A 26,046-nucleotide genomic window follows, 5' to 3' on the forward strand; every position below is an offset into this window, starting at 1 on the left:
CGACAGATTGCAACAATAAAACAGGTGCATATTACTCAGCTCATCTCCCATAGAGCGGGGAATTCGCATAAAATCTCTCCTAGGCTCTCTGGGGGAGGGATTATCAGAGCAAGCCTGCATAAAGATGCAGGGAAAACTAGAGACACCCGACTTTCAACTCCCCCTCCCATCAGCGGGAAAAACGAAACCTGTATTGCCAGCACGGGGGGAGGGGCAAGCAGAAAAATCAAAACAATAGAGTGCGGGGTGGGGGGGGGCGGTTCTCAATAGCCACCCTCCACGCCCAACAAACGGCAGGCCCAGAGTACAGTTTGAACTGCCAAGAGGCATCACTCAGGGGAAATCTGATCTAGCAGGGGATACCAGGACTAGCAGGAGAAACCAGGGGACTAGAGGCCAGGTCCCCACAACTGGGCGGCTGGAGTCTGACCCCCGCCGGCGACCGACCACGTGACTGGGCAGCTAGAGATTGCCCGCCCACCAGCAACAGCCGGCCCATTGCCCCTGTGACTGAGTGGCTGGAGACTGCATGCCTGCGGGCGACCAATCACCCGCCGGCTGCTTTACCAGGAGATAGAGACATTAAAAGAAAATCAAACAGTAATCCTAGAAATGCAGGAAACTATAAACCAAATTAAAAACTCAAACGAGAATATTACAAATAGACTAGATCAAGTAGAAGTCAGAACATCAGATAATAAAGACAAAATTTATCAACTTGAAAAGAATATAGTCAACACAGAAAAGATGCTTGAATCCCATGAGCAATCTATTCAAGAGATATGGGATGTCATAAAAAAATGAATTTGAGAGTCATCGGGACAGAATAAGGCATAGAGAATCAAACCAAAAGAATGGACAACCTATTAAATGAAATAATTCTAGAAAACTTCCCAGAGATGAAAGATGGAATGGATTGGCAAATCCTGGAAGCCTACAGGACCCCAAACATTCAAAACCATAATAGACCAACTCCAAGACATATATTTATAAAGATAGCCAACATACAGAACAAGGAGAGAATATTAAAAGCTACGAGAGAAAGGAGGCAGATTACATTCAGGGGTAAACCAATTAGGTTAATGACTGATTTTTTATCACAGACTTTGAAAGTGAGAAGATCCTGGAACAATGTATTTCAAACGCTGAAAAATAATGGATTCCAACCAAGAATACTGTATCCAGCAAAATTAAGCCTTAGATTTGACAATGAAATTAAAATCTTTCACGATAAACAAAAGCTAAAAGAATTCGCAGCCAGAAAACCAGCACTGCAAAGCATTTTGAGCAAAATACTACAAGAAGAGGAATTGAAAAATAGTGCCCAAAACTAACAGCAGGAGGTATCTCAGTAAAGGGGGAGGAAAATAACCAAAATGTAAAAACTAGCCAAACTAAAATAAATAAATAAATAAACATGACTGGAAGTACAAATCATATTTCAATTGTAACCTTAAATGTTAATGGCCAAAACATAAGTGATAAGCCCATCCCAAAAGTCCTTCCTGCCCTTCCCGCCGCTTTGGCCCACCTGTGTCCCACCCCTCAGGCCCTCCAACCTACATTCCATCACCAAACCTATAAAAAGGGGAACACATTTGCCCGCCAACTGGATTCCACCTCTTGGGTCCCCTTCTTCCTCCAGGAGAAGTCTTTTCTGCTGTCCTTTAATAAACTTCTAATTTCTACTCTGACCTTGCCTGGGCGTGCCCCCCTGTGTCTGCCCCAACAGGCAAACCAAATGTATTACCTCTCCAGGAGATGCCAGGAGGAGAATTTGGGACAATCAAAGTACATACCCCCTTCTCCCTTCAAGACTTAAGGCAGATAAAAACTGAATTGGGGAGATTTTCAGAGGACCCAGATAGATATATTGAGGTATTTTGAAACTTATGCCAGGTATTTGACCTCCCCTGGAAAGATATTATGCTATTACTCAACCAGACCTTGACTTTCAATGAGAAAGAAGCAACTCTAAGAGCAGCTGAGGAATTTGGGGATGAACTACACCTTGCTCCTTCCCCAGCAGAACAGACTAGAAGCAAACCTAATTACCCATCTGGAGAACAGGCAGTTCCCAGAAATGATCCTGAGTGGGACACAAATGATGAGCAAGACACTTGGAAAATTAGCCATTTTCAAGTATTGATCCTTGAGGCCCTTAGGAGAATCAAGCAAAAGCCCATTAACTATTCTAAGATTTCAGAAATTATTCAGGGCCCCCAGGAAAGCCCTGCTGTTTTCATGGAGAAACTCAGAGAGGTAATGAGAAAACACACCACCGTGGATCCTGAATCCACAGAGGGCCAACTACTTTTAAAGGACAAATTTATCACTCAGTCAGCCCCAGACATCCGGAGGAAGTAACAAAAATTGGCATATGGCCCTGATCAATCTTTAGATAAAATCCTCCGAATTGCTACTTCGGTTTTCTATAATAGAGATATAGAGAAAAAAAAAGGAGAAAGAGCTTAGAGACAGAAAAAGAACTGAAACACTGGTATTTGCTCTTAGAGGAGTAAGCTCCCAGGGTGCAGGAGGAAGATGAAATGCTCCTCAATCCACAAAAGGGACTTGTTTCCAATGAAGAGAGGAAGAATATTTCAAATGGGATTGCCCAAAGGCCAAGCGACCGCCTCCATGGCCCTGCCCTAAATGTCAAGGCAATCACTGGAAGAGTGACTGTCCTCAGGGGCGTAAGTCCTTGAAGTCAGACCCCTCTACACAGGCCTGACGGGGCCCGGGCTCAACCTTGGCTCCCGTGACTCCTATCACCGCATGTGAGCCCCGGGTATGCTTCTTCATAGGGAGCCAAAAGGTCAACTTCCTTTTAGATACTGGCGTCAGTTATTCTGTGCTCACCTCTTATCCTGGACCTCTTTCCTCTAATACTGTAACCATACAAGGGGTGTCTGGATGGTCTATTACCAGAAGGCTTACTCCCCCACTGAGTTGTGAGTGGGACAGGGTGATGTTTTCTCATGCATTTCTGATAGTCCCAGAATGTCCTACCCCTTTATTGGGAAGAGACATACTTTCAAAACTTCAAGCATCAGTTACAATGAATTTAAGACCAAGAGGACCATTATGTCTGCCTTTATTAGAATGTGATATAAACCCTGAAGTGTGGGCTACTGAAGGCAAAATTGGAAGGGCGAAAAGTGCAGTTCCAATCAAAATAGTCTTAAAGGACCCTTCTGTCCACATCAGAGACAATATCCCCTACTCCCAGAGGCAAAAAAGGGTTTATTGAAGATCATTCAGAACCTCAAAAGACAGGAACTTTTAGTGCCCAGCAATAGCCCATGTAACACACCCATTTTAGGAATTCAGAAACCCAATGGTTGGAGACTAGTTCAGGACCTGAGAATAATTAATGAAGCAGTTGTTCCTCTCCACCCTATGGGTCCTAATCCATACACTCTGTTATCTGAGATTCCAGCAGCTGCTGCCTGGTTCACAGTGTTAGATTTAAAACATGCCTTTTCTTGTATACCCTTAGACTCCCAATCACAATATCTGTTTGCCTTTGAAGAGCCAGATAGTGGATCTCAACTAACTTGGACTGTATTACCCCAAGGGTTTAGAGACAGTCCCCATTTGTTTGGCCAAACCCTAGCTAAGGATTTAACAGAGTTCAGAGATAAGACATCTCTGACTGTCCTGCAATATGTAGATGATATACTTTTGTGTGCCTCCACTAAAAGGGAATGTCAAGAGGCTACTAAGGAGCTTTTAAACTACTTAGCTGAAGCCTATTACTTCTCAATCGGACTTCTATCATGGACCACTCGATAGACCCGATTTTAAAAGGGGACTCCAAACTGCTTGCCTCACATCATCCCTTTTGTCAGCCTTAAGAAGCCAGAACGGTCTTCGCCTCCATTCCTTACAGCAGTAAGGAGTTCCTCAAATTAGAGGGGGAGAATGAAGCCAGATTTAAAATTAGGTAATCAGTGTAGTTAGGTAAATCGGGTCTAATATCAAGTGAAATCTAAAATGGAGGCCATGCTGGGAATGACTCAGGAAATGTTAATGAAGTCCCAAAAAGGCCCTAGGCCAAAGTCCACCTCAAAGAAGTGTTAATGAACAGCCCCCAACAGATTTGGAGATAGCCCATCCCAGAGAAGTGATAAGCCCATCCCAAAAGTCCTTCCTGCCCTTCCTGCCGCTTTGGCCCACCTGTGTCCCACCCCTCAGGCCCTCCAACCTACATTCCATCACCAAACCTATAAAAAGGGGAACACATTTGCCCGCCAACTGGATTCCACCTCTTGGGTCCCCTTCTTCCTCCAGGAGAAGTCTTTTCTGCTGTCCTTTAATAAACTTCTAATCTCTACTCTGACCTTGCCTCAGCGTGCTTCTTTGGTGTTATTCTTCAACCTCGGGGAAGCAAGGGCTCGTCACCGGTCAACAGCAGTAACAGAAGGACACTATATACTGTTAAAAGGAACCATGCACCAACAAGACATAACAATTATCAATTTGTATGCACCAAACAATGGAGCTGCAACGTTCATAAAACGAACTCTCCTCAAGTTCAAGAGTCAAATAGACTACAACACAATAATTATGGGTGACTTCAACACACCGCTCTTACCATTAGACAGATCCTCTAGACAAAAGCTGAATGAAGAAACTATTGAACTCAATAGCACAATCAATAACCTAGACTTAACCGACATATATAGAATATATCAACCATCATCAAGTGGATACACGTTCTTCTCAGCAGCACATGGATCCTACTCAAAGATAGACCATATATTATGCCATAGGGCAACTCTTAGTAAATATAAAGACTTGGGGATAATACCATGCACCATATCTGATCATAATGGAATAAAACTGGAAATCAATGATAAAAGAAAGAAGGAAAAATCCTACATCACATGGAAAATGAATAATATGTTACTGAATGATCAATGGGTTACAGAAGGAGATAAAAAAAAATTCATAGAGACAAATGACAATACAGACACAACATACCGGAATCTATGGGACACAATGAAAGCAGTTTTAAGAGGGAAATTCATTTCTTGGAGTTCTTTCCTCAAAAAAAGAAAAAAACAACAAATAAATGAACTCACACTACACCTCAAAAACCTAGAAAAGGAAGAGCAAAACAACAGCAAATGTAGTAGAAGACAAGAAATAATTAAAATTAGAGCAGAAATCAACGAAATTGAAACAAAAAAAACCATTGAAAAAATTGAAAAAACTAAAAGTTGTTTCTTTGAAAAAATAAATAATATTGTCAGGCCCTTAGTCATGCTAATGAAGAGAAGAAGAGAGAGAACTCAAATTACTAACATACGGGATGAAAAAGGCAATATCACAACAGACACTACAGAAATACAGAAGATAATTAGAAAGTATTTTGAAACCCTATATTCCAATAAAATAGAAGATGTTGAAGATATTGATAAATTTCTTAAGTCATACGATATGCCCAGATTGAGTCAGGAAGACACACACAATTTAAACAGACCAATAACAAAGGAAGAAATTGAAGAAGCCATCAAAAGACTACCAACCAAAAAAAGCCCTGGACCAGATAGGTATACAGCAGAGTTTCACAAAACCTTCAAAGAAGAATTAATACCAATACTTTTCAAGCTATTTCAAGAAATAGAAAAAGAAGGAGCCCTTCCAAATTCATTCTATGAGGCCAACGTCACCCTGATCCCGAAACCAGACAAAGACATTTCAAAGAAAGAAAACTACAGACCAATATCTCTAATAAACTTGGATGCAAAAATTCTCAATAAAATCCTGGCAAATCAAATACAAAAGCATATCAAAAAAATCGTGCACCATGATCAAGTAGGATTCATCCCTGGGATGCAAGGCTGGTTCAATATACGGAAATCAATAAATAGTATTCAAAACATCAATAGACTTAAAGACAAGAACCATATAATCATCTCGATAGATGCAGAAAAAGCATTTGACAAAGTACACCATCCCTTTATGTTCAAAACACTAGAAAAACTAGGGATAACAGAAACTTACCTCAACATTGTAAAAGCTATATATGCTAAATCTCAGGTTAGCATCATCCTAAATGGAGAAAAACTGAAGGCATTCCCTCCAAAATCTGGAACAAGACAGGGATGCCCTCTATCACCACTTCTATTCAATTTTGTTCTTGAAATACTAGCCAGAGCAATTAGACAGACAAAAGAAATTAAAGGCATAAAAATAGGAAAAGAAGAACTTAAATTATCGCTATTTGCGTATGACATGATAATATATTTAACAGACCCAAAAGGGTCTACAAAGAAACTGCTAGAGTTAATAAATGAATTCATCAAAGTGGCAGGATATAAAGTCAACACGCATAAATCAAAGGCATTCCTGTATATCAGCAACAAAACTTCTGAAATGGAAATCCGGAAAACCACTCCATTCAAGATATCCTCAAAGAAAATAAAATACTTGGGAATCAACCTAACAAAAGAGGTGAAAGATTTATACAATGAAAACTACAGAACCCTAAAGAGAGAGATAGAAGAAGATCTTAGAAGACGGAAAAATGTACCCTGTTCATGGATAGGTAGAACTAACATCATCAAAATGGCGATATTACCCAAAGTTCTCTACAGGTTTAATGCGATGCCAATTAAAATCCCAATGGCATTTCTTGTAGAAATAGATAAAGCAATCATGAAATTCATATGGAAAAACAAAAGACCCAGAATAGCAAAAGCAATTCTAAGCAGGAAGTGTGAATCTGGAGGTATAGCGATACCAGAGTTCAAACTGTACTACAAAGCAATAGTAACAAAAACAGCATGGTACTGGTACCAAAATAGGCAGGTGGACCAATGGTACAGAATAGAGGACACAGAAACCAATCCACAAAATTAAAACTTTCTTATATTTGATAAAGGGGCTAAAAGCATGCAATGGAGGAAGGATAGCATCTTCAACATATGGTGCTGGGAAAATTGGAAATCCATATGCAACAAAATGAAACTGAATCCCTTTCTCTTGCCATGCACAAAATTTAACTCAAAATGGATCAAGGAGCTAGATATCAAATCAGAGACACTGTGTCTGATAGAAGAAAAAGTTGGCTACAATCTACATACTCTGGGGTCAGGCTCCAAATTCCTTAATAGGACGCCCATAGCCCAAGAGTTAATAACAAGAATAAATAAATGGGACTTATTTAAACTAAAAAGTTTTTTCTCAACAAGAGAAACAATAAGAGAGGTAAATAGAGAGCCTACATCCTGGGAACAAATTTTTACCCCTCACACTTCAGATAGAGCCCTAATATCCAGAATATACAAAGAACTCAAAAAATTAAACAATAAGATAACAAATAATCCAATCAACAAATGGGCCAAGGACCTGAACAGACACTTCACAGAGGAGGACATACAATCAACAAGTACATGAAAAAGTGCTCACCATCTCTAGCAGTCAGAGAAATGCAAATCAAAACCACCCTAAGATACCATCTCACTCCAGTAAGATTGGCAGCCATTATGAAGTCAAACAACAATAAGTGTTGGCGAGGATGTGGGGAAAAGGGTACACTTGTACACTGCTGGTGGGACTGCAAATTGGTAAGGCCAATTTGGAAAGCAGTATGGAGATACCTGGGAAAGCTGGGAATGGATCCACCACTTGACCCAGCTATCACCCTCCTCGGACTATTCCCTGAGGATCTTAAAAGAGTGTACTATAGGGATACTGCCACATCAATGATCATAGCGGCACAATTCACAATAGCTAGACAGTGGAACCAACCTAGATGCCCTTCAATAGATGAATGGATAAAAAAAATGTGGCATCTATACACAATGGAGTACTACGCAGCAATAAAAAATGACAAAGTCATAGAATTTGCAGGGAAATGTATGGCATTAGAGCAGATTATGCTGAGCGAAGCTAGCCAATCCTTAAAAAACAAATGCCAAATGTCTTCTTTGATATAAAGAGAGCAACTAAGAACAGAACAGGGAGGAAGAGCATGAGGAAAAGATTAACATTGAACAAAGGTGAGTGGGGGGAGAGAAAGGGAGAGAGAAGGCAAAGCATATGGAAGTGGTAGGAGATCCTCAATGTTACACAAAATTACATAGAAGAGGTTGTGAGAGGAAGGGGGGGGGAACAAGGGAGAGAATTGAACAACAGCAGATGAGGTAGAGAGGGATGATGGGAGGGGAGGGGAGGGGGGATAGTAGGGAATAGGAAAGGTAGCAGAATACAACAGTCACTAATATGCCATTTTGTAAAAATGTGAGTGTGTAACCGATGTGATTCTGCAATTTGTATTTGGGGTAAAAATGGGAGTTCATAACCCAATTGAGTCAAATGTATTAAAGATGACATATCATGAGCTTTGTAATGTTTTGAACAACCAATAAAAAATATTAAAAAAAGAATATTGTGCATGATATCTTTCAACTTAGGCTGGCAGTGTCAGATCTCTGATCTCTCCATATGCAGACAGCCCTCACACCTCCTAAAAATACAGGCTCCTTTGATTGCTGTGTCTCTGCACTATTTTAGAACAGAGGAGATTGCATCTGCTTGTGCCACTACCTGCAGTAGCAGTACTGGGGTTTCTTCTTTATTTTGTTATAGCCAATCACCTAAGTCCCCACTCTGGTTTGAATGTCCAGAATTAATTCCCAGAAATTTCCCCCTTTTCATCTTGCTGAGAAACTCATGTCTGAATTCTCAGTTTGGAACAATCAGAAAAACAACCTTTTCTAATCTACCATTTTAAAAATCTTTTCCTTATCTCTCCCTTTCATTCAATTTTTTTTGTAGGGCAGGGAATACAACCCAGAGCCTTACACATGTTAAGACAGACACTAGAGGGGGGGATAGTAGGGGATAGGAAAGGTAGCAGAATACAACAATTACTAATAGGGCATTATGTAAAATTGTGGATGTGTAACCGACGTGATTCTGCAATCTGCATTTGGGGTAAAATTGGGGGTTCATAACCCACTTCAATCTAATGTATGAAATATGATATGTCAAGAGCTTTGTAATGTTGTGAACAACCAATAAAAAAAAAGACAGACACTAAGCATTTTCCATTGAGCCACACCCTAAAATCTCTATTTACCATTTTTTAAATAATTATTGAGGTAAAGGAAAGTGATTAATTATATCTTCCCATCCTGATGAACTCTCCCATACATATTAACAGTTCATTAATCTATACATTTTCCTTCTTACAATTACATAAGCACAGAAATTTGCCATTTCGTCTAGATGTAATAAAGTGTTTAGATAAATTTGAATCACCTCTGTATCTATATTGCCTAATGTTATATATTAATCTTTAATGTACATACATAGACTACTGAAGAAGTTATTTGTGTTTTCTGCTTTCTTCTCAATCATTAACAAAGATTCTTTTAATTATTTTTAAGAAAATAATAATAGAATTTCTAATGAAATCTTCTGTGATCTTTATTTGTATTTTAAATATTTTTTATTTTTTGTTAAATAAAGTTTAGTTATAAATTCCTCCTAAAAATAAATAAAATAAATAAATAATATTCTTTAAAAAGTATCAAAGTACCAGAATAGACATTTCTCAAAGACAAAATTGTTCAATGTCACTAATCATAACAAAAATGCAACTTGAAACCACAATGAGATATTACTCCATAATTAGAATGTTAGGTATCACTCCATACTTAGAATGTTAGAACTGCTATTATCCAAAAGAAGAAAAATCAAAATATTGGAAAGTATGGTGAGAAAGAGGAACCCTTGTACACTGTTAGTGGGAATGTAAATCAGAATAGCCACTATAGAAAATAGCGTGGAGGTTCTTCAAAAATCAAAGCTAAGACTACCATTCAATCCTGCAATTTGACTAATAAGTATATGCCCAAAGGAAACAAAATTTATTTCAAAGAGATATATCTACAATCACATGTTCATTGATGAGTTCACAATAACCAAGAAACGGAATCAACCTAAATTTATCAGTAGATGAATGCCTAAGAAAATATAGCATATATATATATATATATATACACACAATAAAATACCACTCACCTTAAAATTTTTTTAAACTCTTAATTATGACAATATGGCTGAATCTAGAAGATGCTATGTGAAGTGAAATAAACCAGGTACAAAAGGCAAATACTGAATGATCATACTCATATTTGGAAACATAGTGCATGCTTACCTGGGAGGTGACTGGGGAAATGCCAAAAAACACAAATTTCAAGTAGGAAGAATAAGTTCAAGAGTTCTATAGTTCAATATGGAGACTATAGTTAATAATAATGTATTATATACTTGAAAATCACTAAATGGAGATTCAAAGTGATCTCACCACAAAAATAAATAAATAAATAAATGTTAATTAGTTGAATTAAGCCACCCATTATGTACACTTATTTGAAAACATCTTGTTGCTCAACATAAATATGCACAATTTTCATTTGTCAATTGAAAATAAAATCTAAAGTAAAAGATATTAAATAATCTAACTTTACAGTTCAAAAACCTAGAAAAAGAACAGTTATTATTTCTGCCAATTGCCAAAATAATAAAAAGTGAGTAAAAATAAATAGAAAAAAAGAAAAACACAGGATAAAATCAACAAATCTAAGAGTTGATATTTTGAAGAAATTACAAGTGCAGCCAGGCATGGTGGCACACACCTGTAATCCCAGCAGTTCAGGAAGCTGAGGCAGGAGGATTGTGAGTTCAAAGCCAGCCACAACAAAAGTGAGATACTAAGCAATTTGGAGACCCTGTTTCCAAATGAAATAGGTCTGGAGATGTGGCTCAGTGATCTAGTGTCCCTGAGTTCAATCCCTGGTTCCCTAAAGAAATAAGTGCAAATATATACAGTAAGTCAAACTTCAACAAGGATGCCAAGAATAAACAAGAGGAAATAATTAGTCTCTTCAATAAATGATATTGGGGAAACTGGATAGTCATGTGATAGGATGAAAATGGACACTTATTAGACTGGAAATGAAGATTTAAACAGGAGGCATGAAACCTTTAAAATTCCTAGAAGAAAGAAAATCTTCTTGACATTAATATTGTCAAAAATTTTCAACTATGACAGCAAAAACATGGGCAATAAAGCAAATAAGAAAGTAGGACTGCCAGGCACAGTGGCTCATCCCAGCAGCTTGGGAGGTTGAGACAGGAGGTTCCCAAATATAAAGGCAGCCTCAGCTATAGGCTAAGCAACTCAGTGAGACCCTGTCTCTAAATAAAATACACAATAGGGCTGGGAATGTGACTCAGTGATTGAGTGCCCCTAAGTTCCATCCCCAGTTCCCACCCCCAAAAAACTAGGAAAATATTAAACTAAAAACATATCAAAAAATGAAATAAACAAAATGAAAAGGCAACCTATAAATTTAGAGACAATGTTTGCAAATTATATGTCTGATAATCTGTTAATATCTCAAAATGAATAAGGATCACACATATGCAGAATATTCTACCAAAGCATTTACAAAAGAAAAATTCTTCAATGTGTTTACAAAAGAAAAGATCAGACCTAAGCTACAACATGTTCTAATATCTTTTCTACCAGAACATAATAAAGTTCTAGTAACTAAAATACAGCTTGGTCATTGGAAATAATTTAAAAGCTTAGGAAGAGACCATGTATTTTTAGAATGTCTCAGAATATTGTATAGTGAGAGGTCTGTGTCAAGCCACAGATGTTGGTCTCTATTCCACAGGATTGGGTTTGTTAAAGTTGTCATGAATAAGGCCTACATTAAAGGCCCAAATCACTATCATGTTGGCTTAGGAACCAAATTCCTCAACAAGAGTACTAAAGCATAAGAAGTAAAATCAAGTATCAACAAATGGGATGGTATCAAACAAAAAACGTCTTCACAGCAAAGGAAACAATCAAGAATGTGAAGAGAAAACCTACAGGATGGGAGAAAATCTTTGCCACACACACATTAATCTCCATGATATAAAAAGAACTCAAACAGTACCAAAAAAAAAAAAAAAAAAAAAAAAAAAAAAAAAAAAAAACCAAAAAAAAAAAACACAAATTACCCAATCAATAAATGAACAAAAGAACTGGACACACTTCACAAAAGTGAAATTAAAAAAATACAATTGGCAAACAAATATATAAAAAAAAATGTTCAACATCTCTAGAAATTAGAGAAACTATGCTGAGATTTCATCTCACTCCAGTCAGAATGGCAGTTATCAAGGACACAAATAGCAATAAGTGTTGGGGAGGGGGGAAAGGTACACTCATACATTGCTGGTATGACTGCAAATTGTTGCAACCACTATGGAAAGCAGTATGGAGATAACTCAGAAAACTTGGAATGGAACCACAATTTGACCCAGCTATCCCACTCCTCGATCTACACCCAAAGGACTTAAAATCAGCATACTATAATGATGCGGCTATGTCATTGCTTATAGCAGCTCAATTCATAATAGCTAAGCTATGGAACCAACCCAATTGCCCATCAACAGATGAATGGATAAAAATGTGGTACATATGCACAATGGAACATTATTCTGCCATAAAGAAGAATGAAATTATGGCATTTGCTGGTAAACCAATGGAACTGAAGATCATCATCCTAAGTGAAATAAACCAATCCCCCAAAACCAAAGTCTGAATATTCTCTCTGATATAAAGATCCTGAATCAGGGTCTTTATATCAGAGAGAATATGTGGGGAATATCACGTGGGGGAGGGGGCGGTCACCAGATTGGATGGGGAAGGGGGTGTGTGTGAGGAAAATGGAAGGCAGATGGGAACGGGAAAGACGTCGAATGAATCAGGCATAACTTTTCTATGTTCATATATGAACACACAGTGTAACTCCACATCATGTACAACTGAGAGAATGGAAAATTATACTCCATGTATGTATAATATGTCAAAATACATTCTACTGTCATATATAACTAAAAAGAACAAATTGAAAAATCTTAAAGAAGAATAAGGCCTACTTTAAGAGATAACAAGTGAAATTTAGAAGATGAAAGGGAAAAACTGACTCCCATGCTTGTAAACGCTTGGTGATGCAAGACAAAAATCAGTACAACACACCCAAACACAGGATGATAGTTCATGTAACTAACAGAGATATCATTTGCCACATTTTTCTAATGCCCATTAGAAGGGGATATGATAGTCTGTGCAGCATATGCCTATGAACTACCAAAATATGGTGTGAAAGTAGGTCCAATGAATTATGCTGTATCATATTATACTGGCTTGCTGCTGGCCCACAGGCTTCTCAATAGGTTTGGCATGGACAAGATCTATGAAGGCCAAGTGGAGGTGACTGGAGATGCATACAATGTGAAAAGCACTAATGGTCAACCTGGTGCCTCCCATGCTATTTGGATTCAGGCTTTGCCAGAACTACAACTGGCAATAAAACTTGTGGGGCCCTGAAGGGCTTGTCTATTCCAAACAATTCCTTTTTTATGATTCCAAAAGCAAGAAATTCAATGCAGAAGTATATTGGAAGCACATCATGGGTCAGAATGTCGCATTATCTAAGGAAGAAGATAAAGGTGCTTACAAGAAACAATTCTCTAAGTATATAAAGAACAATGTTATCCCAGACATGATAAAAGATATGTATAAGAAAGTCCATTGTGCTATAGGAGAGAATCCGGTCTATAAAGAGAATCCCAAAAGAGAAGTTAAAAAGAAGAGGTGGAACCATTCTGAAATGTCCCTTTCCCAGAAGAAAGATCATGTAGCTCAAAAGAAGGCAAGCTTCCACAGAGCTCAAGAACAGGCTGCTGAGAGCTAAACAAAACAATAGCTTTTCTATGAAGATTTTTCAGATAAAGACAATAAACTTATTGGGCAAGATATATATATAATCTGTGGCAAAAATAGCCACAAAATATAGAGCCAATTCTGTCTGATCAACTCACAGCACATGCAAATGTAACTTCTAAAAGACTGTGATCCAAGGTAACAAGTATAGATCTATATATCTAGTAAACGAGACCAGTTACATATGAATGGGACTCACTGCTAAATAAAAATGTGGGTTCCCTTATTTTCTAAAAAAATGTTAAGAATTTCAAGAGAGTGACCACAAAGCACTAAACCAAGCATAGGACCCTTCTGAGAGCAGTGTCCTGTGGGACTGCACAGCACATAAGCCAACAAAGCTTGCTGTGTAATAAAAGAAATGTTAAAAAAATTCAGTTTGACTTGAGAAAGAGTATGTAAACAAGACTTCCAAAAGATAAAACTTAAGGAAACATTGCTTGTCAAGAACTTCATCAAAATTGTGGATTTCTACTCAACTCATAGGTAAAACTAAGCTTGTCACAACTTGAAAATATGGAGATGACAGAGCTGCAGTCTCTAGAACTAAAGAGCTTCAGTTGGAATACTAGCTTGATAATTATTGCAATAAATGGGGCTATTAACCTATGTCTTTTGAACCTTTGTTTTCTTATGGTAAAAGAGAAATTATTTGAATACTTCTTCCACAGGATGTTTTTGAGAATTTAATAAGCAAATGCATCTAAAGAACTCAGAACAATAACTTTATTGAGCACAAAATACATGTTATTTATCTGCATTACACTTGTAATTTATAAAATAATGAATTGTTAATGTGATGAATATGTAATAAACTCCTATAGGAAACAAGAATAAAAACTCAATAAAAAGATGGACAAAGTACATGGCAGTAATAACAGTAGAATCTTTGGATAAATGGAAGATCAAACATAGATTTATCCTTTGGATAATTCAGAGAGGTGCCCGGGTTTTTAACCTAAAAGATGTCATAAGTAGGGAAGAATTCACATTGAAAAGACCAGGATTTATTCCCCATGAGACAAATGCACTTTTTGGAAAAAGAAAAAAGAATTTAGTGTTGTTACCAACAGTGAAGAGTCAGATTTAGGAAGAGCAAAATCAAATCACCTCTTCCCATTCCTCTTTCTTTGCTATCCATAAAATCACAATAATAAATGAGTAGAATATTAGATGTAATCGCCTTTCTGTACCAATCAAATGGGCACAACAGCCAACAGTTCCTTAATTTTTATTGCTAATTTCTTTCCAATGTATGAACCAGAATATTTTCCAGGGAAGTTACCAAGATAAGAAAAAAAATGCATACTTTTTCTGAGAAAATGAAAGGAACTTCATGAAAACATATTAGGCCCTTAAGACCTGTGCTGTGCCTGGTTCTGAAATTAAGAAATAAACCCAAGGAAAGAAAATAGAAAGAGTGAAAAAAATATATACAATTCCCCAAGGCTGCTCCCTCAAATTGTTGGTATGGAGCGGTCTCCGGTTTATTAGAACATTCTTGCTCATCACCAGGGGACATGCTCTCTCAGGAAATTTATGTCTAGAGAGCTGTGTCTCATTAAAGTACCAGCAGAATTTCTGAAAGACACAGAGAGAGAGAGAGAGAGAGAGAGAGAGAGAGAGAGAGAGAGAGAGATTGAGAGAGAGAGAGAGAGAGAGAGAGAGATTTCTGAAGGTGAAGAGCTTATGCCACAATCACAATATGAACTATCATTTCAAATACTTTTCAACTTTTATAATTTCTGGGAATATAATCCTGAAAAACTTTCTTAGCTGTGCTTCTGAACATTAAACCAGGTAAGAAAATGAAACAGAATACAAACTTGTTTTGACTGATCTGCTTGCTATTACTAAAACCCAACGCTCAGTATACAGAACTGGTTTCCTCCTTTCTTAAAATGTCTTCCAGCTATAAAGCTTAGAATCCCAGTACTCTCTTGCAGTTTAACCCATGTTTATTAATTTTGTTTACTCTAGTCATAAAATTATTTTCTTCTCCCATCAATGATTTTTGAAACCTTCAATGAAACCCTTTTGTAGGAAGCACACAAATGTCAGCAGCTCTGTTAGACTTCCCTATAGTTCTTATAATCCTCTCAATGCCTCCCATTTCTACAATTCCCATTAATGTTTGCTTCTTTCCTTCTACTACTCAAGAGCTAATCCACTAAATCTTTAAATGAAAAGAACAAAGAGAAAGTTATTTCACACAATTTGGCTACTTTTGTTCATGTATCTCAAGGAGACAGATAACTGCAGGTACTTCGCAAATAATGGAGAAAATAAACATTCAAATAGTTTTCTGCCTTTAAGTAAACTGTGCAATTTTGGTCAGATATTAAACCTTCTTACAATTAGCTTAGTTGCAATTCCTCAGAGTTTACATGCAGTGAAAAAATAAAGACTATTTTTTCAATTCTTCAAATTCACTGAAAAAAAGGTTGCCCTTCTTTAGGAGAAAATAGGACTTTAGGAGAAAATAGGATTTAGGATAAAATAGAAAATAGGACTTTAGGAGAAAATAGGATTTAGGATAAAATAGAAAATAGGACTTTAGGAGAAAATAAGACAGAAATTCAAGGGAATTGAAGTCATGGACATTTTGAGAAGAGGACAGTATTGGTAAAAGAAAGGATGAATTCTTGACTCTGCATCAAAGGAACAATTTTTCTTATACAGAGATTCAAGAACCTAGGAAAGGATTTTTTAAAAGTCTCAAGGCAACCAAAGAATAGAAGTATAATAATGCCAAATTTGTCATGAAATAAGTAATTTGTGATTGTATTTTGAAAATATTTAATGGCTCAGATAACAGGAAAATACTAAACCTATCAGCAGATGTATTAGTGATACAGCTTCATGTATGTGATCATATTTCCTATTCCAATAGGGTTCCTTGATGTTTCCAAAAATGAGGGTCAGAAAGAGATCTCAGAAAGGATGTCTCTAACCCTGATTACACTCAGATGAATAAGTGCAACTATAATTTGTTAAACAGCTTTCCTTCTTTAAATAAGAAAAGTCTTTAAAGACTTTATGGTTATAACAAGTTCATCTTTATCTATTTTTCTCAAGTTCACATCCTCCAGGTGTATTCTGACTACTCCAGAGATAGCAGCCTGGTGAAATATTTAAAAAATTGCTCCTTGTTAGTGATACTTAGAAGATGAAAGGAGAGTTGAATCAGAATGTAGATGTTCACAGCCAGAGAAGATGGTAGGCTAAAAACCTGTCTTGAATCCCTAAGAGAAAAACAAAATCAATGACAAATGTAATAAGTTTAAAAACTCATTGTGCCACAGTTCAAATGAATATTCACCTTTAATATTTGATAGTCTGATGGCCAAAAACTACACAATCTAAGGCAGTTGTTATGTAAAACAACTAATTTTTGTCTTGGCAAGAAAATCCTGGGCTAGAAAGACTGATTCTCATTAGAGATAGACTTCCATAAATTACTCTGTCTTTTCTTTTCCTTTTAAGTGATGCTGAATCAAACTTTAGTCACTGAATTTCTTCTTCTGGGATTGACAGACATTCAAGAATTGAAGCCTTTTCTTTTTGTTGTTCTCCTCACCATCTACCTTGTGAATGTGGCTGGGAATGGAGCCATCCTGATGATTGTCATCTCTGATCCCAGACTCCACTCACCTATGTATTTCTTCCTGGGAAACCTGTCATGTCTAGATACCTGCTACTCCACTGTAACACTGCCAAAGATGCTGGAGAACTTATTCTCTACACACAAAGCAATATCTTTCATGGGATGCATAAGCCAACTTCATTTCTTCCACTTCCTGGGTAGCACAGAGTCCCTGTTGCTGGCAGTGATGGCATTTGACCGCTTTGTGGCTATCTGCAAACCACTTCATTACACTGTCATCATGAATCCCCAGCTGTGCACCCAAATGGCTATCACCATCTGGGCCATTGGATTTTTCCATGCCCTGCTGCACTCCATAATGACATCTCACTTGAACTTCTGTGGTCCCAACCACATCCATCACTTCTTCTGTGATGTTAAGCCATTGCTGGAGTTGGCCTGTGGGAACACTGAGCTCAACCAGAGGCTGCTCAACACTGTCACAGGGACCCTTGCCATAGGCCCCTTCTTTCTGACCCTTCTTTCCTATTTCTACATTATCACCTACCTCTTCCTCAAGACCCAGTCCTGCAGCATGCTTCATAGAGCACTGTCCACCTGTGCCTCCCCTTCACGGTGTTTATTCTTTTCTATGCTCCTGTTATCTTCACCTACATTCGCCCTACCTCAGGGAGCTCCATGGACATGGACTGGCTCATTGCCATCATGTACACTGTAGTCACTCCTGCACTAAATCCATTGATCTATACTTTGAGGAACAAGGAAGTGAAGGGTGCCTTGAATAGGGCAATAAGAAGGAGGTTCTGACTTGAAGAAATCTAGTGACCTCTTCTGAAATATACATAACCAACCAGGCAATAAGGAAGTTGAAATGTGAAAATATATTGTTTCTCAAATTATTTAAAATATGTATAACAGGATATGTTAAAATACGTATAACTGGATAAAGAGAAAATATGGTCTAATTGTATTCTAAAATGAATTCCAGCTAGCATAGGGGAGATTTAAACAAATGGGATATTATTCATATAATCTTAATGCTGAATATTTTATGGGATATCTATTGATAAAATTAATTTGGTACATTTTCTTATATATCTTGTATGAAATCAAATAAACAAATATGCCTATGTTGGAAAAGTTAACAATAAGAGACATATGATTTTAGGAAAATTTTTAGGAAGTATGCCCTAATTTATTTTTCTTCAAACAGAAAGGATAAATAAGCAATTAAATAAATGACATTGTAATCAACTAATTAACAAAAATAAAATAACTGGGAGTTAATCTGAAGAGTTCTAGAGTCTCTTTCCCCATGGATGTTTTAGAAATCATCTGGTAAAATTGATAAGTATTATTAGAAAATGTTACTAAAATTGAAGGCAGATTGAAAAAAAAAACTCTCACAAGTCTTTCCATCTCATTAACATGTCAATTTTCCCTCAGCCTTTGATGATGAAAGATTATGTTTTTCTCAAACTCACATGGAGAATTCAACAAATAGCCCATATTCTGAGCTCTAAACGTACATCATAATAAATTTAAAAGAATGCAAATCATCCAATATCTGCTCTCAGACTATAATGAAATTTAGCTACAAATCAATAACAGAAAGATAACTCAAATATGTCTACATTTTGGAGTGAAATAAACATAGCAAAGTTACTTTAAAAAAACAGAACACTTAATGCTTATATATATACATGCCAACTAACAAATGAAATAATATGATGACTCAAATTTGCTTTAAAATAACATAGGCAGCATAGGGAGTAGTGGGAGGAAATACAAATGAAAGAACATTTTTGGCATGTTTGAAATTTAATTAAAATTCATAGCCAACATTATCCTTCTATACCCTGCCTAGTGTATTAGTCAGGGCTCTCTAGAGAAATAGAATCAACAAGAGGTATGATTATAAAAATGAGATTTTTTAAATTGTCTTATACAGTCAGAAGCTGGATAGTCCATAATGGCTGCCCGCAGGCTGGAGAGTTGAAGGAACCAGTCCAAGAGACTGAAGCCTCAGAACAAGAGGAATCAACCCTCGTCTGAGACTGAAGGCTTTGGAAACTCCCTGAAGAATCACTGGAAGAGTCCTCTTTAGAAGAATAAAGGAGTGAGAATTTGATATCCTCAGGTGATGGCAGCAGCAATCAAGAACCCATTCAAGAAGAATAAAGCTTGCATCTGCTGCTTCTTCCTTGTTATTCCAATTTTTATTCCACCCAAGCCATCATCCTCTTAGATGGTGCTGCCCATGCTTGAAGGGTCTCCATTTCAGTTCACTATCCCACATGCCAATCATTCCTAGACAACCCTCATTGACACACCCAGAAGCTTCTTAATCTTTGACATCTCTTAATCCAGTCAAGTTGACAATTCCAATTAACCATTACAACTAGACATTCATGAACTATGTCTTATAACATCTATGAACATCCTCATTTCACTGTGATCATTCCCTAGATTTCTTAACAGCTTAAAACAGGTGTGAGAAGTGCTGGGGCATAATATTGGACAAATTATATTGTTATGTGTGTGCATGTGCAAATATGTAACAACAAATACCATCAAAATTTACAACTATAATATACCAATTTAAAAACTGAGGCATGAGAAATATCATATATGTGGAAATGTCTTCTCTACATGGGGCAGTGAAATCTGGTTCACCTGGAGCATGAGTGACAGATCTAGAATTTAGTCCCAAGTTGTCTAAAAGCTATTATTCAATGGCAGAGATATTTTCTCCAGACAGACCCTCTCAACATTCCTTGGTATCACTTTTAACAGAAAAATTTAGTCTGACTTTCATTATTTCCCAGGACAGTCTGTGAGCTGCCAAATATGACTAAATAAATAATGATCAGCTTACCTTAGGCAAAATGAATTATGTTGTTTGCAACTAAGAGCACACCAAGAAAATCCACACTCCTTCTCAACAGCACACTCTTCATTTTATTTACACACACAGTAGATGGGGCCTCATTAATTTTTAGCATAAACATCTGGTTCATTGAACTTGGAACATCTAATAACAATAGCTCTGTCTTATCTGAGAAATTGTATCTCCAGCAGAAGCTTTTGTTGAACCAGTGGTCTGCTTCTCAGAGTGCCCTTGTGATGAGTGATTGATTGCCTTTGTCTTTTTTTTTTTTTAAAGAGGGAGAGAGGCAAAGAGAGGGAGAGAGGCAGAGAGAGAGAGAGAATTTTAGTATTTATTTTTTAGTTTTTTTGGCTGACACAACATCTTTGTTTGTATATGGTGCTGAGGATCGAACCCAGGCCGCACGCATGCCAGGCTAGCGTGCTACCGCTTGAGCCACATTCCCAGCCCTGCCTTTGTCTTAAAAGTGGTCAAATGAAGATATGAAACTGGATGGTGAAGGAGACTGGTCCTACAGCTAAAATCTCTAGCCATGTCCGGTTAGCTTTATCCTCACCATTGTCACTTTTTTTCCTATCTTTGTGCCTCATAGATTGAAAAGAAGCCCCTGATTATACAGATGGTCCCTGACTTGCAATGGTCTGACTTGTGATCTTTTTAACTTTATGATGGTGAAAATATACACCCATACAACCATGCTGTTTTTCAGCTTCAGAGCAGTACTTAGCAAATTACATGCTATATTCAGCACTTTATTACAAAGTAAGGCTGTGATACATGATTTTGTCCAACTGTAAGCAATATAAGGGTTCTGGGCACATTTAAAATATGCTACTCTGACATCACAGCTGTGTACAAAATGTATTTTAGTTACACTATTTTCAACTTGAGATGGGTCTATCAAGATGTATCCCCAACATTGGTCAAGGAGCATTAGTATTTGTTCATGGCAAGTGGAATATCACTAGACACCTGGCATGTGACAGGCCATATCCTCTTGAAGGAGTTAAAAATACACCCTGGCAGATTGACTATTTATAGTTAAAATCACTTGAAAAACAGCAGATATAAAAAGATAATTCTTACTCTTATAATATACTACATCCTATCTATAGTACCAACCTCTGGACTTCCTTTGTATGAGAAAAAAAATGAGCTTTTACATATTTAAAACTCAACAGCTAAATATGATTTCTAGCTGACTGCAACAAATGATATACTATAGAGCCATTAGTTAAAATGCTGAATATTGGTGAGAAAGGGGGAAGATGAAAGGGGTTGAAACAAAAGTTCTCATTTAGATAGAATTAAGTTTGAGATGCATCCGATGTCTAAGAATGGATGACAAAATAGGCAACATGAATATTTTAATGTATATGTTTAAAAGAGAGCAACCCAAAATATGCACATTAAATAGAGTGGTTTCTATTAAAAGCTATAAAATGTTATAACCATATGTCCACCATTCAAGTTTTTCTGACTTAAGGAGGCAGGGTATGACCAGAGATAGGCTGTGAATTTTAAGTTATCTTTTCAGTTTTACTCCCAAATCATCATCAATGTTATGCTTCTGTTTAATTTGAGATTTTACTCCTCGACACCATCCACAGGCAATTCTCTCAATGGAAAATTCTTGCATATTTGCCACTAATGAGTAACTCTGGGAACTGGGTCTCAAAGGCCAAGAAAGATTCATTCTATAGCCAAACCTCTTCTGATCCCAAGAGAGACAAAGTTGGGTAATGCTCAGTTTTCAAACTGCATCATCTCTACCTTCATATATGGTCTCAGCAACATAGGCAAATGGGCTGGCTTCTCGCCTGTTCCACTGGTTCACCAACAGCACTGGATAAAATGAACAGTTCTAAGGTCATCACTCATGAGGTGGAGATATAGGGAAGCCAGTAGGTAAGTGTCGAATATGGTATTTGACAGAATAATGAACTCATATTTCATAATAGAACATAGAGAACATAGAAGGTGCAAGTGAAAGGACATTTTATTTATGTGTATGTATCCAAAGTAGTATGTAAGCCAGACCTGATTTAATTATATATTATTTATTATATTAATTACATGGTAAAATTGCTCCTGTAGAAATATCTACTAGGAAGTTTTATATGTAGATACACATATAATATGTACATATATATATATATATATATATAATATATATATGCACATCTAGAGCTAAGGAAAGAAGTTGGAATTAAAAACATAATGGGAGTTATTTGTTTATAGATATTTAAAGCATGAAACTAGATGACAGAGGTCTTTACTTGGTCTCTTAATAAGACTTAATGCAGTTGATTCTTCTCTATTTTATCTTTTTTTTTTTTGCATCTGTTTATGTGATGCTGGGGATGCATTATGCACCTCATACATAATGCATGTTATGCATTTTTTAATTAAAAAGAGGAAGTAATTAAAAAGAGGAAGATAAACCAGCCAAGGAGATTGAGGAGGAATCATCAATGATATTACTAGAAACCCATAAGAGTATTATGTGTGTTCTGAAAATTACAAAGAAAGTGTTTGAAATGGGCTGGGGGTGAAGCTCAACAGTAGAGCACTTGTCCAGCATGTATGAGGTGCATAATGCATCCCCAGCATCACACAAACCCATGCAAAAAAAAAAGATGAAATAGAGAAGAATTAACTGCATTAAGTCTTATTAAGAGACCAAATAAATACTGACCATTGAATTTTGATATTAACAAGAGTGATTTCAGAGGAATGATAATTTCTAAAGTTTAACAGGGTTCATGAGAATATGGAAAATAAAACAATTGGAAAGTAATGAGTGCAGGAAATAATTAGGGTTTTGATGTATTTTTTTAAGTCACAGAAAAGTGTAGCAACAGCTGTTGAGGTCTGGAGGATACCTCAGGGTTTTCAGATTGGTCCATCAGAGGATGAAATTTAAGAGATGGATGCACAGGATCTCACAACTCAGATGCTGAAATATTACTCAGCCACAATACTGAACCACACCTGCCCTGAGATCCAATGTGAACAATATATGTTCTGTATGAATTAGCCAAAAGTGAACATAGAATTAGAGTATTCAAGCAAAATCATCAAGATGATCCAATCTAGGAAGAAATGTGAAAGCATGAGAGGGACATAATTGTCTGGGCTGAAGAAAGTATTGTTCTTAAGAGATCAAAGAGTAAGACTTCATCTTGCATGAGAAAAAGAAATCTTCCAATTATCAATAAAATGGAAAGGAAAATAAAAGAGATAGAAAAGAGTGATAAAGTTATGGTTGATAGAATGCCCTACATTTTTTCTACATTTTTATTGATGTGTAGTAGTTGTACAAAATTATGGGGTGTGTTGCTACATATTTATGCATACACACAATATAACAATATAATTTGGCCAATATCAGAGTGTCCTACGTTCTTTTAAAGTTTTTTATTATAATTTGTTATATATGACAACAGAATAGAATGCCCTACATTTTTAATTCAGCTCAGCTGACTAACCCCATCAACATCACTGGATATTAGAAACACAAATTCTCACATCTCACCTCAGACCTACTAAAACACAGTCTGTAAGATGGAACCATATATCCTTGACTTAACTAGGTTTCCATGTGATTCTTAAATATGTGGAAGTTTTAGATGCTTTGCTCTTATATAGTCAAAAATGCCCTGCATAAAGAGGGGAAAGACAATGTCCTTTGGAACACCTAATAGTTGCTACAAACAAGGAGTTAATAAACATATAAATGGAAAAAGAAAACTGTGTCATGAGATCCATCATAAGCCTTCAATCATAGATGCTTCATTTTAAAAGAATACGATAGTCACATCTTAATGAATCTTGTCTTCAGTTATAATTATTTCCAATTGTCATAACTTTACCTATTTATTTGCCGAGTATGACCTAAAGGCCACTTTCTCTCCCACCTATACATGTGAATTAGACAATCTCATTGTTAGAGAACAATGAACAGTAATCCTTGAGAGAAACTATGTGTTTAATTCTTTGACTGCTACTATAAATAACATTTAAAAATAAAATATGGTTCTGACTCTCAAGGAATTTATAATTTAATTGAGATGAGAAAATTTATGTCAGAGAAACTGGAAAGCTTATTCGGATAGTATTCAATTAAGGACTATGTCATTCTACCTATATATTTAAGAATACATGAGATAATGAAGGATAGAATATTCAAGGATAGCTTCATGGCGGGGAGGGAGGTAAAATTACAACTAGCCATGAAGGCCTGATAATATTGGGTGACATAGGAAAAACACTAAGAAAAAACTAAGGTTAAAGCCAACAGGAGTAAGTGTAAGAGGTTAGAAATGATAATATTAGTGGAACTATAGGTGATCAGCTAAAGAGAAAGGAAATTGGTGAAGAATGTGAAGTCTTGGTTGGTAGGTATGAGAACCATATGTAGAAGTTCTTGATGGGCACAGATGGGCACATATGATCAATAAGAAATAAGAAGGCTAGAGGCATTTAAGCAATGGAAAATCAGGCCAAACATAGAAAGTTTTATAATTTCTATGAAATGCTTGCAGCATGAATCATAGTAATTAGAATGAAATAAGCTGGGAGTGAGTTCATGAGCCAAAGTTAGAAGGTTTACAAAAGGTGATAAAAGACTGAAGTGAAAAACATTTTTTTAAGAAAAATATGTAAAACACTCAATTTGGACTTGAGAGAAATGAAATAAATAGATAAACCAATGTTTCCAATCCATGCTTCTGGGACAATACCTGAAGAAAAGGAGTTTTATTCTTGAAATATTGAAATGAGAAGGAACTACTTGTGCAGTACAATGTATTGTCCTCTCCTGCCTTTCATCTCCATAAATTAATTTATATATTTTGTGACTAATACTTCCTGTCAAGCACAGGGAGTACCTTAGAGAGGAAAACTAAATGTACTTTCTGCCACAATGTACCTCAGTGCCTTGTGAAGGAGACCGATGTTAACTAAAAATCCTAAATGTTTAAAGAAAATAAATATGACGGCATCCACTATATTACAACTGTGGTAATCTATAAAGGTATGATGTCAGGATATAAAGGGTAGATGTGATGATCGAAAAATCAAAATTCTATAACAAAGACACCAACTGAACTGAGATTGCAAGGATAAGTATGTGGTTTGAATGTGATTTGTTACCTCTGAAAGTAATATTGCAGTTTAATGCTCATTGTGAGATATTAAGAGGGTAGAAATTAGTCTAAATGTGATATTTAGAAATGGGCCTTTGGGGAGGTCTTTAGGACAAGATAAGGTCATTAAGGTGCAGCTCCCATAATTGAATACTGGTGGCTTTATAAGAATAGAACAGAAGACACACACACTCTCTCTCTTGCTATGTGATGCTCTGTACTGCCTTAGGACTCCATCAGCAAGAAGGCTATCAAGGGATACGGCCACTCAACTAGAACTGTAAGCCTGGATAAACCCCTTTTTTATAACTTTATCTGTGGTGTTGTGTTATTAGAAACATAAAGCAGACTAATATAGAAAATTGGTACTGATCAGGTAGGCTGTTGCTAGTAAAGAATACTTTAAAATGTGGAAGTGGCTTTGGAAATGGGTAATGGGGACAGGTGGGAAGAATTTGGGAGAGCAGGCTATAAAATGGCTAAATTCTGATGAGGGGTTAGAAGAAGACATGAAGACTAGGGAAGAGCTTGAACATCTTACAGGTGGGATAGGTGGTTATGATCAAAACACTGGTGCGAATGAGTGGTT

At 36.6% G+C, this 26,046-nt stretch overlaps 2 pseudogenes across 2 annotated transcripts; both read left to right on the plus strand.

Annotated features, from left to right (window-relative positions):
* The first annotated feature begins 13,020 nt into the window (after positions 1 to 13,020).
* On the plus strand, positions 13,021 to 13,781 carry LOC308649045 (large ribosomal subunit protein uL18-like; annotated as a pseudogene). Its single transcript has one exon. The product of its transcript is annotated as a large ribosomal subunit protein uL18-like (transcript).
* A 3,517-nt stretch (positions 13,782 to 17,298) lies between these two features.
* On the plus strand, positions 17,299 to 18,224 carry LOC308649036 (olfactory receptor 12D1-like; annotated as a pseudogene). The gene has a single exon. The product of its transcript is annotated as an olfactory receptor 12D1-like (transcript).
* The last annotated feature ends 7,822 nt before the right edge of the window (positions 18,225 to 26,046 follow it).

Source organism: Spermophilus citellus (assembly GCF_964194105.1).
Source record: "Spermophilus citellus genome assembly, chromosome: 5".
NCBI lineage: Eukaryota > Metazoa > Chordata > Mammalia > Rodentia > Sciuridae > Spermophilus > Spermophilus citellus.